Raw genomic sequence first — 14,128 nt, forward strand, 5'->3', positions numbered from 1 at the left:
ATTTGTGTGTGCTTTTTTAAATAAAAAAAAGACAAATAAACAAACCCAGCCCAGGTGACAAAAAGTAACTCAAAAGTTATTTTTTTGACAAATGTAAAGGCCCTTTGACACCATAAGTGAAATTAATAAGCCTCAGGCTCAGGCCATTCCCAATTTCTCATTTTTAAAACCAAGCCTTATTTTTAAAACCTATCCATATTAATTAATAATTATTAGTTACCACAGCACTGGATTGTAACTGTACCGTGACTTTCTTCCCTTGATGCGTCTCGTGGATCTTGATCTGATTGGTCACGGATGGTCTCAAGGCTTTGACGGACAAGTGCGGACGTGTTTCCTGCAGCTGCCCATTGCACATGTCAAAGGTCACAACCTCGTTGCCCTCTCGAGCCGCCACTCCACAGGTACACGCCACAGAGTAATGTCGACTCCCACAATCCCATTGCCTCGTATGGACCTTGAATACGCGCTTTGTGCTCTTATAAAGCAAAAATGTGCCTGTTTGCTGGTTCTCGTAGTGCCTGAGTGAAATAGGGTTATAATAAGATTAATAGATATAAATTTTAAAATGAATGAAATGTAATTAATTAAGATACACAGAAAGAGGTACACAGACTGATAGTTATCTTTTCCGAGTTCCATTTTGCTGTGCTAAAAGTCAAGGTGATTCAAATAAATGAAATTTAGAAACCACTGTGTGCACTCTATAAACAACCTTTAAAGACTAGACAGCTGAATACAACTTCTCAGAGGACTACTTGAACTTAATGGCAAAGTGGAGGAGAGGCAGGAAGAAAGAGTCTTTTTAAAAACAACTGTAAGATAGAACAAAAGCAAGAAATTGAGGGAGAGAAACCAAGGCAGTAATTTTCAAAGGACAGTTTCAGTATCATTTACTTTGATGGTAACCGTGACACTTTGCAGTTATTGCTCTGTGCGTTGACATTGCTGTAAACACACATTGCTCAATACATCTCACTATAGTGTGTGTTTAAATCCATATCTATTGTCCATCCGGGCCATGTGTGCTTCTATACTGGAGGAAACTGTGGCACAGGGCCGGCGTCTGTCAAGGACAATCCACTAATGAGGACAGTTCCTGTACACTTTCATGAAGATCCCTCCTTCTGAGCCAAATTCAAAGAGTACAAGTGATAAATCTGCGCCACACAAATCTGAAATCCAAAGTGACCTTTACGTTTCTGCCTCATTACCTGAAAAAGTAGCATTTGAGCATATGTCATGTAAAAGTCACATAACTTATGTCGAAATAATCACAGGCAATCTAGAACATTCAAATTGTCCTTTGCAAATGCCAAATAAAGAAATAAAAAGCCTTCAGTAAATTATTTGTGCTACTTGGGAATTGAACCCACGTCCTTGGCATTGTTCGTTGTTCATTGTTCGCGCAACGCTTTACCAGATGAGCTCCAAAAAACAACAACAACGGCGAAAAAAAAAATATTGTCTATCAACTTGTACATATTTTACTTGCCATCAAATCAAATTTAAGAGTACAAATGATATATCTGTGCCACACAAATCTGAAATCCAAAGTAACCTTTATGTTTGTGCCTCATTACCTGAAAATGTACCATTTGAGAATCTGCCATGTAAAAGTCACACAACTTAAGTCTTCAGTAAATTCCTTGTGCTCAGTTTTGGGAATCAAACCCACAACCTTGGAGGTGTTAGGCTTTACCAGTTAAGCTTCCAAAACAACTTTTTTACCTACCCTTAAATCAAAAGAAGAGTATAAGTGATAAATCTGTACCACACAAATCTAAAATCCAAAGTGACTTTTATGTTTCTGGCTCGTACCCTGAAAATGTACCTGGGCATAAAAGTCACATAACTTATGTCAAAATAATCACAGGCGATCTAGAACATTTAAACCGTCCTTTTCAAATGCCAAAGAATGAAATAGAAAGCCTTCAGTACATTGGCCGAGAGAGCTCAACGCGCTGCAACTTCAGAAAACACATGCAAATAGAAAAAGCACCAGCAAAGTGGAAAGGTCTGAAAGACATCACCAATTACAAGACACCCAGCACTGTGGAGAATCAACAACTGGCAGACGATCTGAATGAGTTCTACTGCAGGTTTGAAAAAACACCATTCACACCTCCTGCAACCCCCCTCTCCCCCACACCTGAACTGCAGATAAGAGAAGATGACGTGCACCAGGCCTTCAAAAAGAACAAGAGAAGGAAGGCTGGAAGGAAAGGGAAGGCTGTCTGAAATCCTGTGCTGGCCAGCTGGCCCCCATCTTCACACAGATCTTCAACAGATCACTGGAGCTGTGTAAAGTCCCCTCATGCTTCAAACGCTCCACCATCATCCCCGTCCCAGAGGAACACAAGATAACAGGACTTAACGACTACAGACCTGTGGCTCTAACATCTGTGGTCATGAAGTCATTTGAAAAACTGGTTTTGGCTTATCTGAAGGACATCACTGGACCCCCTGCAGTTTGCCTACAGAGCAATCAGGTTTGTGGATGATGCAGTCAACATGGGACTGCACTTCATCCTGCAGCATCTGGACAGACCAGGGACTTATGTGAGGATCCTGTTTGTGGACTTCAGCTCGGCCTTTAACACTATCATTCCAGACCTCCTCCTGTTCAAACTAACTCAGCTCTCTGTCCCCACCTCTGTCTGTCAGTGAAATAACAGCTTCATGAAAGACAGGTAGCAGCTAGTGAGGCTGGGAAAATACACATCCAGCACCCCTACGATCAGCACTGGAGCTCCTCAAGGCTGTGTTCTCTCCCCATTGCTCTTCTCTCTGTACACCAATGACTGCACATCTAAAGACCCCTCTGTCAAGCTCCTGAAGTTTGCAGATGACACCACACTGATCGGCCTCATCCAGGACGGTGACGAGTCTGCTTACAGACAGGAGGTTAAGGAGCTTGCTGTCTGGTTCAGTCTTAACAACCTGGAGCTTAACACGCTCAAAACTGTGGAGATGATCGTGGACTTCAGGAGAAACCCTCCTGCACTCCCCCCACTCATCATCATGAACAGCACTGTGACTGCAGTGGAGTCATTCAGATTCCTGGGCAGCACCATCTCTCAGGACCTGAAGTGGGACATTCACATTGACTCTATTGTCAAAAAGGCCCAGCAGAGGTTGTACTTCCTTTGCCAGCTGAGGAAGTTCAACCTGCCACAGGAGCTGCTGAAACAGTTCTACTCTGCACTTCATTAACTGTCATTAACTTGTATATGTTTTACCTACCATCAAAGTGAATTTAGGTCTACAAGTGTTAAATCTGTACCTCACTGAAATCCAAAGTGACCTTTATGTTTGTGCCTCATTACCTCAAAATGTACCATTTAAGCATCTGCCATGTAAAACTCACATAACTTGTTAATCACAGGCTTTCTAGAAAAATTCATATTGTCCATTGAAAATGCCAATAAATAAATAAAAAATATTTTACCTGCCATCAAATGTAATGACATGAGGGTCAGTTAGGGAGTAACAGGTCTCCGTTGGAACATCTTGAACTGTGATCTGCATTCAGAAAAAATTTCATGAGTGTAAAGTGCTTTGGGTGTACGGTAATACACAATAAAAGCCTATATAAATGCATCTTTCATTCATTCATTCATTCATTCATTCATTCATTCAAGTAATTGGTAATGAATCATTCATTCTGGAAGCTATTTGCACTACAAATTTATCTATTACTTACACAGAAAAATGACTCATAATAAAGTAGCGAAACCATCTCTGGGAATCAACTTTTCACAATTTAGATGCCATTGATAGGGATAATAACTGCGGAGCTATGCTGGCTCTTGTCTAATTATAATGCAGAAGAGTACAGTCTCTTCCCATTATTAAAGGGCACTGAGCAGCTTTCATGTTTACAGATAACACAGATGGTGGTCTGGGGCCGGCGGTGACACATTATTTAAGAAGACTGGCGGTTTATGTGTGTTTACGTTTCTTTCCTTCTGAATTACCACATTCTTGTCTGTCCTTTCAGTGTCGGCCTTATTAGAGGCTCTTTCTTCCTTTCAGCAGGGGTCAATTATGAGGGCTGCAAGGCCGAGTCACAGTATATTTCAAACCTGGAGTGTTACGAAAAAATAACAGGATCTCTCAGGATCAGTGGGACCCCTGTGGAGAGGGTGAGTAGCTTCAAGTACCTCGGTGTAAACATCTCCGAGAACCTGACTTGGACTACACACATCCAAACACAGGTTAAGAAAGCCAGGCAAAGACTGTACCATCTGCGACAGCTGAGGAAATTCAGGGTCTCACCAGCAATCCTGAAAACTTTCTATTCAGGGACCATAGAAAGTGTATTGACTCAGTGCATCTCAGTGTGGTATGGAAACAGCTCCAATCAGGACTGCAAAGCACTACAGAGAGTTGTGCGCTTAGCTGAGCGCATCTCAGGGTCTGCTCTCCCCTCTCTGCAGGACATCTATCTCAAACGCTGCAAAAATAGAGCTGTTAAAATCTTCAAGGACTCAAATCACCCTGGTAACCGTCTATTCACTTTGCTTCCATCTGATAAGCGCTTCCGTAGCCTGATGGCAAAAACTGAGAGACTTAGGAGGAGCTTCTTCCCCCAGGCCATCAGGCTCCTAAACTCTAACTCTGTGTCATAATATCACTTGACTCCATGTAAATATCACCATATCAATAAGCTATTCATAATTTTTCTCCATGTACATATCATATCAATAAGCTTCATAATTTTTCTCTACCTCATATTGCTGCTATTCAAATACCCTGTACAACTTTTTGCACATTATTTTTTGCACATTCCTCTCATTACTATTTGTCAACAACATACTGACCTGCACATTTATATTTATATTTTTTTATCTTATCTTATCTTATTTTATCTTATCTTTTATTTTATTTTATGTTTGTACTTCTTCTTAATATTTGTATTCTTTATAATTGCACTGTCCTTGGAGCGGACCTGACCTACATTTCACTGCTGGTTATACTCTGTATAATTGTGTATGTGACAAATAAAACTCTTGAATCTCTTGAATCTTGAAATCTAACCGTTGCTGAACTCTACTAGTCCATACAACAGAGAGAGAGAAAAAAAGAAAATGCTCAAAAAATGTCTGTCAAACTGTCTCTCAAAATTTTACATGGGCTGTTTTATTTTCTTCTTTACTTTCTACTTATTTGATGCAAGGTTTTCTTTTTGTTTCAACCCTGTTAGACAAATGTGTCTGAAAATATTCTGAAAACAATAGTCTAATAATAAAACCTTGATTTATGTGATTTTCTTAAATAAAATGGAAAATTCTTAATAAAAATTTAAAAGAATAAATAAATATTAACATGGTTGCAAATGTAGTCAAGTTAATAAACTTTTATATTCAAGTAACCTTTATTATGATTGGTTAATGTCAGTGTACCACCAGGGCACACTGAAGTTCAACAGGGTGGGTCAAATTGTAAAAGAGCAAGACATTCGCCTTTAAAACATTATCATGAAAATATATTCTAATCTTAAGCACTTCATTGTCCTGAAGGCAATTTCAAAGAGCACTTATCAAATTACATATATTAATTAAGTACAAAACCAATCAAGCAACTGATATTAAATTTGAAATGCATGCTAATGTTTGGCTAACCTTCAGTGCAGGAGGGTTGTAACCTCTCCAGAGGCGAGGGCTGCCTTCGGCGGGCTGAGTGGAGAGGAAGCTGACCCGGTTCCCATCCCGGGTGAAATCAGTAACAGCGCTGAGAGTCACAGTACCCTGAGCACAGACGCTGTTTCGACAGGGCTGGGACAGGAGCTCGACCGAGCAGGATGATAAGCCACGTTTGAAACCTCCACGACTACATCGTCTGAGACATTCAGGCAGAGATTATCAGTGGATACAGCCTCAAACGAAAAGAAAAAACTCAAAGACAATGTTCTTGAGAGGAAAAGAACAATTCATGCACATGCAGTCACATTCAAAGCATTTTACCAAAGCTACATAAAAGCGTAAGATAAGATTAGAAAGACATTTTATGAACACAAATACAGATTGTATCAGTATTCAGAAGAAGAAAGAATATTCACAGTTTAAAAAAAAAACCATACAAATTAAAAGTGAAAAATTAGCTTGAGATATTTACAAGTTTAAAAACTGTACAATAAAATACAATAAAATGTATAAATAAAATAAATAAAAACAAAATAGAATAAAAAGCATGTTTAAAAATAATAAAAAATAATTATATATAAATTGTAAATAAAAATAATACTGAAATACTTCGTTACAATTATTTGTTTTCGCATAAGAGATCAGAGCACTTGATTTAGCAAATAAAAATTAGATGAATTAAAAAAATAAAAAATAAAATCTGAAAGATTGGCTTCGGAACAATTTTTCACAGAAGCGATCAGAGAACTTGAGTTGGCAAATAAAAAACAAATATATCTGAATTTAAAACTTTTAAAACAAATAAAAATGCATAGATAAATAATTAATAAACAACAAAATTATAAATAAAATGTATAAAAATGCAATTGATAAAATAAACATTTACAAACAAATAAACAAAAAGTGTAGAAATCATGTTTAAAATTCTAAATAGTAAATAATAATAATAATAAGAGTACTTGAGTTAGCAAATTAATAATAATAATAATAATAATAATAACTCTCTCTCTCTCTTTGTGTGTATATATATATATATATATATATATATATATATATATATATATATATATGAATGTGAAAATGAACCATAAAAAACAGATAAATAGTTTATGACAGGAACCATTAAAACTTTACTTATTAAACAAAACGCATACATTTAAAATTGAAAATAACAAAAATAATGGGGGAAAAATGGTTACCATTTCCAACACTGACAATTCCCAACGAGTTTTTCAGTGACTCACACACTAATACACACACACCTGATTCATGTACGCTCAGAGCAAGAGTCACTTTGCAGCGGCGGTTGTACTCAAACCCATGGCAGGGAATAGGGACTGTGCTGTGTACAGCCAAAACATGCTTTTTAGCATCCTCGCGGATGTACAGGACATCTGGATCAAACTACAGCAAAAGTGTTGGATGGTTGGCCGAAGCCAGTCTAAATCAAACACCATCATACAGCTCTGTTAGATATGGGTAATTATGCAACATAATATTTGCAATGCTGCAATGTGTATTTATTTAGCCTGTAATTATTGCTTCAGGCGTGCATGACACATGATCCATCATAATTATGAAGAATTAGATGTAACAGGATTTACCTTAATTCCCGCAAAAAAACCCAGCGCTTTCTTTAGACGCCGACTGCAAGCTGGAGGAGTTTAACAGGAAGGTGGACACGCTGCAGGAAAACTGTCAATCAAACCAGACTGTCATGAAGGTCATGCTGATTGAGCTAAGAGATAGAAACTATACAAATCAGTAATGGTACACTTTTATCGCAGGGAATGCTTTATTTTTTGTTAATCAGTTTAATAAAACATAATTTCAATATTTAAAATATCAAAAAATTTAAATAATATTTTTTTTCATTAATAAAAATATTAAAAATATTAATTATTAAATCCTACTACTACTACTACTACTACTAATAATAATAATAATAATAATAATAATAATAATAGGAATCATTAATTACTAAACAAAAAAAGATTAATAAAAAAAAATAAAACCTGGGAGGCCAGAAATGTAATACATAATTTTATTGCTAGGAACACTTTATCTTACTTATTACTTTAATAATAAATAATAAATCAAAATTAAATTAAAAAAATAAGAGTAATAATAATACAAAACAAAACAAACAAACAATTCATATACAATTTGAATAATAAAAATAAAATATATAATGAACTTTTGTACAATTTTATTGCAATGAACAATTATTTTTTTTATTTTTTTTACTTGAACAGTAAATAATTAAAATAAAATGTTACATTACTTATTTTTATATATTTTATTCATATATGGGAATAATAAACTCAAAAGAAAAAAGAAAACTAAATTAATATTTTGTTTTATTTAAATTAATTGTATTTGTTTTATTTATTTATTTATTTCAGAAACAACTACAGTCTACAAGGAACCATTAAAAAAAACAAAAAAAACAAAGATGAGAATTAAAACCTAAAAATCTAAAATGTATTTCATAAAGCATTAATGTATTTAACAGACTACATTATTACATGGCATTTAAAGCCAAATATAGCACTGAAATTAACTATCTTTGTTTGAACGTCTTTTTGTGTGTGTATGAAGGATTTTCAGGTCTGTTTTGCCTGTATATGGGAATTACAGAGAGCTCAAAGTGTGCTTGTGTTTGTGTTTGACTAAGTCCAGCTGTGACACATGTGGGAACCTCACAACCCAAACCAGAACGATGGTGTTCCACAAACAGGGGCCTCTGTGATCTACAAACACATGGGTTTTTTATGACTGCAGGTAGCACAGCACATCTTAAACTCCAAGATTCAAACTTCCTTAAAATTTGACAAATTAGAATCAAACTTAAAGAGAAAACTCCTTAGTATTCCGCTTCTGTGTTATTTACGGTTTGTATACACATGTGGCTTCGATTTGACCTTTCCTCTTTCTTGACCCGGTCTCACTTACGCTGAAACACTTTTTAAACGCACATTAGAGGTCAAAGAGCATCATGACTACCCCATGACATGAAGACTACCCTCAACGAACCCTTTCCTTTCTTAGTCAGAGAGGAGAGTTTAATGGCTGTCTGGTGCGCATTCCGCCAGAGGAAAAAAAATCACAATGACATTGATAGTGCTTTAAGATTTATATAAAATTTATATATTTCTATCATATATATATATATATATATATATATATATATATATATATATACATACATACAGTGCCCTCCATAAGTATTACACATTTTATTATTAGCCATTTCAACACGTACATGTTTTACCAAATAAAAAAGAACAGCACTTTTAGAGTTCATCCCACTCATTGATGTGAGCATAAGTATTGGGACAGTTGAACATAAGGCAGATATAAAAGATTAAAAGCTATTATTTAGTTGCAGATCCCTTGCGCACAATCACAGCAGTGAGTCTGTGACCCATAGACATCAGCAGACTCTTGGTCTCATCCTTTGAAATGCTTTTCCCAGCCTTTAATGCAGCCAATTCCAATTGTTGCTTGTTTTGGGGATTTTCTGCCTTTACTCTCCTTTCCAGCTGGTGAAATCTGGAGATTGACTTGAGCAATCTAAGACTTTCCATTTCTTTGCCCTTATAAATTCCATGACTGAACTGGCAGGGTGTTTTGGGTCATTGTCCTGATGCAATATGAAGCACTTCCCAATGAATCTGGAGGCATTTTCTTCAATATTGGTAGGCAAGATGGTTTTGTACCCTTCCAAATTCATTCTGCTATTGTCATCATACATTAAGTCATCAGTAAAGTTGAGAGGGCCTGTTCCAGAGGCAGCCATGCATGCCCATGCCATGACACCACCTCCACCATGCTTTACGGATGAGGCTGTAGCTTGGGACCATTGCAGTTCCCTTTTTTTCTCCACATTTTTGCTTTCCCATCACTTAGATAAAGGTTCATCTTTGTCTCATCGGTCCATAAACACAGTTCCAAAACTCTTCTGGCTCACCTTTGTTCTTTTTTGCAAACTCTAATCTTGCCTTTCTATTTTTGGTGCTGGTCAGAGGTTTGCATCTTGCTGTGTAGCATCTGTAATTCTGTGTCAAAGTCTCCTGAGGACAGTAGATTGTCAGAGCATCACCCCAGCTTTCTGGAAGTTGTTGGTGATTTTACAGACATGTCTTTTAGGATTCATTTTCACAGCTTTTATGATTTGTCTGTCATCAACTATTGTTGTTTTCTCAGCCGATCAGGTCATTGCTGGTTTCCAAACTCTTGATTTCTCCATGCCCTTTGTTTTTGATAGAGCTCTAACTGACTTCCTCTTTTAGCATCCGAATTGCTTGCTTTTCTCTCAAAGTCAGCTCTCTCGTCTTCATCCTGGTTTGTGTGTGCCATCATGGAATGCAAGATTCAGAATACAGAAATAATGGATATAACTGATACGACACATTCCCTGCTTTTAATATCTGAAGAATTAATGCAACAGGACACAGCTGATCACTTAGAAAGACCTGCGAGGCAACTGTTCCAATACTTATGCTCACATCAGATAGAGGGATGAAACTCTAAAAGTGCTGAACTTCTTAGCTTAACTTCTATCACTCCTGAAAAATACATAGTTTGATTGTAATTGACTTTACATTGATTGTCGTTGACTCTACATATTAAATGGTGTATTTATTTATTTATTTTTATTTTATTTTATTTCTTTTACAAATTTTGGTATATTGCAGTGAAAAATTATAAAAGATGCAAATAAATGTTCCAAAATGTGCATAAAAACGTATACGCTCACTTGTGAAGGAAATATTATAATTCGATAAAAAGACACGCACGTGTACAATGCACGCACTATACACTATGTCCGTCAAAAAAGTCATGTGACGTTTTAATTCACCAGTGGTTAGCAAACATGATGTTTTCTTGAGTATATATATATATATATATATATATATATATATATATATATATATATATATATATATATATAAATAAATGTAAAAATTTAATTCACCACGTTAATGGAAACAATAATGGAAAAAATTATTATTGTCTTGACTTCAAACAGAAATTTTGCATGAAGCGACAAACTCACATCAAATCAAAACATGTTTGATGTTTAATATGCAGATATGCGCAGCAGGATTTTAGACCAATGAGATTTCACTGTGGGCGGGGCTAACCAGGCTAAAATGTATTTGAATAACACTGGAACTTTTACAGCAATTTACTAAACAATTGTATCCCTTTTTATCATTCTCAACAAATCCTAAGCAAAATTAGACTTTCTAAATTTAATTTTACTTTAAAATCACATTCTACAATAGTCTCTTTACCGTTTCTCCCAGTCTGAAGTGAACTCCGTCCATCTCAACCAGTGAGTAGAGTCTCATGGTCGTGTCTCGTCTGATCTCTACCTTCATGGTGTTGGAGGAGTATCTGGCCCACACCACCTGATACCCAACAGACCACATGGACGTCACCCCAGAGAAGGAGCAGCGGAGGTGGACGCTGCTGCCGACTAGCTCTGGGGTCATCACAGGTTTTGAGGGCAGTGAGGGGACATTTGCTTCACAGAAAAAGTAATGAGATGAAATAGAAATACAGAGATTTAATAAATTAAATAAATATAGAACTAAAAAAGCAAAAACTTACCCTTACATAAGCCATTTACTTTGGTTTCTCCAGGTGGGCATGATTTAGGCATGTATGGTGAAGCCACTAATGAAACAAAACAAGCAACAACATAGTCATTAAACTTCCTTTTATACTTTAATTTAATAAATAAATCAATAAATGATTTTTATTTAACATTTTAACAATTAAACATATTTAAAAAGAAAAAATATGTATATATTTAGATATTTTTTCTAGATGACCAGTTAACCAATGATGTAAAACACTTTGTTTATACTTTCGCAGTATAAATTCATACATAAATAAAATTGAAGATATAAATGTGCTTTTTAAACAAATTATTTATTTTTCATGCCTTTTTGCAAAAATCATGCATGAAGGACGTTGTTTTCATTGAATAAAACAATTATTTTATGCTCCACATTACCTGTTTATACTTTTTGGATGGATGGATGGATGGATGGATGGATGGATGGATGGATGGATGGATGGATGGATGGATGGATGGATGGATGGATGGATGGATGGATGGATGGATGGATGGATGGATGGATGGATGGATGGATGGATGGATGGATGGATGGATGGATGGATGGATGGATGGATGGATGGATGGATGGATGGATGGATGGATGGATGGATAGAGAGACAGACAGAGAGAGAGACAGACAGACAGACAGACTTAATTATTTATTAAATCATTTAGACCTTACCTTTGTGTAAGAGGATCAGTCTGACTTAAATAGTGCATAGTGCAGTGGAAAGCCCTGACTTTCATGCCGTGCCAAAACTCTAAAACCTAAACAGTTTCCTTCTTCCTGAAGCCGTCACGGAAGTGTCATAAATCCATGAAATATTGCTACATTCAGAATCCAGTAATCTGATGTGCTCGCCTGCAGAACTTCAGTCACCCAAAATTGATCCTAAACTAAAAATGACCCAAATACTCTTACACACGGTTGATGATACAGTCATTTATATGGATCTAGGAGATGTTTGAGAAAGTCAGAGAGGAAACGCAGCCAAAGAAAGTGAAATATTGATCACCCCCGACAAATTAGATGGCAGTTTCTCACTGGGCTGTTGTGCAGGGAACATCTATAGATGTGCTATTAAATGGGCCAGAAATAAACCCTTCATTGTTTCTTCTACTGTTGCAAGCCTCGCTGTTTTATAGGCTCTTACAGGTGAATTATGTCACTAAGATGCAAATCAATTGCAATTACATTTAATTCTGTCTTTTCATTTCAAACATCAACTTTGTAGTCTCACCCCAAAATCAGAAGTATGAAAGGCTTTTAGGATCATTACTTTGTGTGTGTGTGTGTAATGACAATTATTTTCATAAAAATCCAGCATTTATTAAAATATATATTACAATTATTAATATTAAACCTTTTGGGGATGAAATGTGGCCTACACATGATTTCATTTAATTTATTCTTGGTACTTTTTTCCTGTGTTTGAAAACCATCAAAAATGAGTCATGTTGTTCTACCTTCCGCACAGTATCCCATGCAACCTTGTGTCGGCTGCAGGCAGTAGAGCAGGAACTCTCCACAATTCCAGACCAAAATTGGGATACGGAAAAGGCAGCAGTCTTTGGTGCTTCCATGGAAGAATTGCCAAGTGGCACAAGCTGAGAGCTGCTTCACCTCTCCGGGCCTCGGAGGAGAGCTGTCCTTTAGAGACAACCACACTGGAGCCTGTGTCCCACAACGGTTCATCTGCAAAAAGAAACAGAAATCAAGAAACTGCAGTTTGAAAACCAGTCAGAACTAATCGACAACTTCTTACCTCAACGCAGCGGGTCGGCATCTCCGCAGGCTTGTTGTTTATGGAAAATCGGTACCATCCGGGCGGCAACGAATGGTCACAGATCAGATCCTGTATCGCTGTGTTCTGAAGTTCGGTGGAGTCGAAATCAACGCTACGATATGCGTTCCTCAGTGCTCTGTATCCACCCGGATAGCACTCTGGAGCTGGAAAAACCAAGGACACAGTCAAACCACAGACTGAATTACAATCTTTAATATTCATAAAAGAGTTTAAAACAATCTTTCGGCAAAGACAAAGGTCAGCTCTCAGAAGACAGCGAGCGAGAAGGTTGAAAACTGTCATTACGGTGGCTTGAAAACGTCATTCAGGTTCATTAAAACCCAAATGGGGGTTAAAGTGACCTCCTCAGCAGCGGACGTTTATCTGGGGTAAAAATAACACACCTTATCTGACCCCCTTTTTCTTGCTCCTAACTTTACACCGAAAAGGTCGGCAGAATCAGCGACGTGTGTCCAGGTCTCACGGCAAAATGGAGGGACAAAAATAGACGTGACTTTCAGGCTAAAACCTTTTTAATCCCTTGCCATTTCTTCAGACAGCACATCTGTAACACCTTATCCGTCCTGTATCTCAGAGCCAAAGTGGGTCGAATGTCACTTTTGTGGCTAATTATGAGGGGAAGGGAGATCGACAGGACCTGTCTCATTTTTTGTATGAGGACGACTGAGGCCAGCAGTACACTGGTAATCCTCTAATGCTCCCCCTGAACATGCTAATAGAATTTTTGGGCTGTATGTCATGCCATCTCTGCCAGTGAACGTGGGAAGCTGAGACCGGGCAGATAGCAGACATTATAGACACAATAGACTGATGGGAAAATGTAGACTTCAGACAGTACACAGGACTTTCACTTGGTGCTAATAGCAAAGCACAAGCACGAAAAACAAAACAAAAAGAAAATTAAGCAAAGCAAAGCAATGAAACAAAAAGAAAAAATACAAGAAAAACAAAAACACACACGTATGTACAAACAAAACAAAAAGTAAAAAAGTGATGCAACAAAACAAGTCACCAAAGCCTAACAAAACAAAGCAAAC

The 14,128-nt window shown here is 36.9% G+C and overlaps 1 pseudogene across 1 annotated transcript in view; it reads right to left on the reverse strand.

The window, feature by feature from the left end:
• The window catches only part of LOC306867262 (von Willebrand factor D and EGF domain-containing protein-like), a 175,087-nt pseudogene extending 161,692 nt beyond the window's left edge, over positions 1–13,395 (reverse strand). Inside the window, exons 1-10 of the transcript in view lie at positions 13,377–13,395; positions 13,050–13,234; positions 12,751–12,979; positions 11,271–11,336; positions 10,952–11,184; positions 7,253–7,343; positions 6,911–7,052; positions 5,628–5,844; positions 3,452–3,525; positions 245–521 (exon numbers count right to left, since the gene is read on the reverse strand). The product of the transcript in view is annotated as a von Willebrand factor D and EGF domain-containing protein-like (transcript). The remainder of the gene's footprint in view (positions 1–244; positions 522–3,451; positions 3,526–5,627; positions 5,845–6,910; positions 7,053–7,252; positions 7,344–10,951; positions 11,185–11,270; positions 11,337–12,750; positions 12,980–13,049; positions 13,235–13,376) is intronic.
• Between the last annotated feature and the right edge of the window lie 733 nt (positions 13,396–14,128).

The sequence above is a fragment of the Barbus barbus genome (assembly GCF_936440315.1).
Source record: "Barbus barbus genome assembly, chromosome: 49".
Classification (NCBI taxonomy): Eukaryota; Metazoa; Chordata; class Actinopteri; order Cypriniformes; family Cyprinidae; genus Barbus; species Barbus barbus.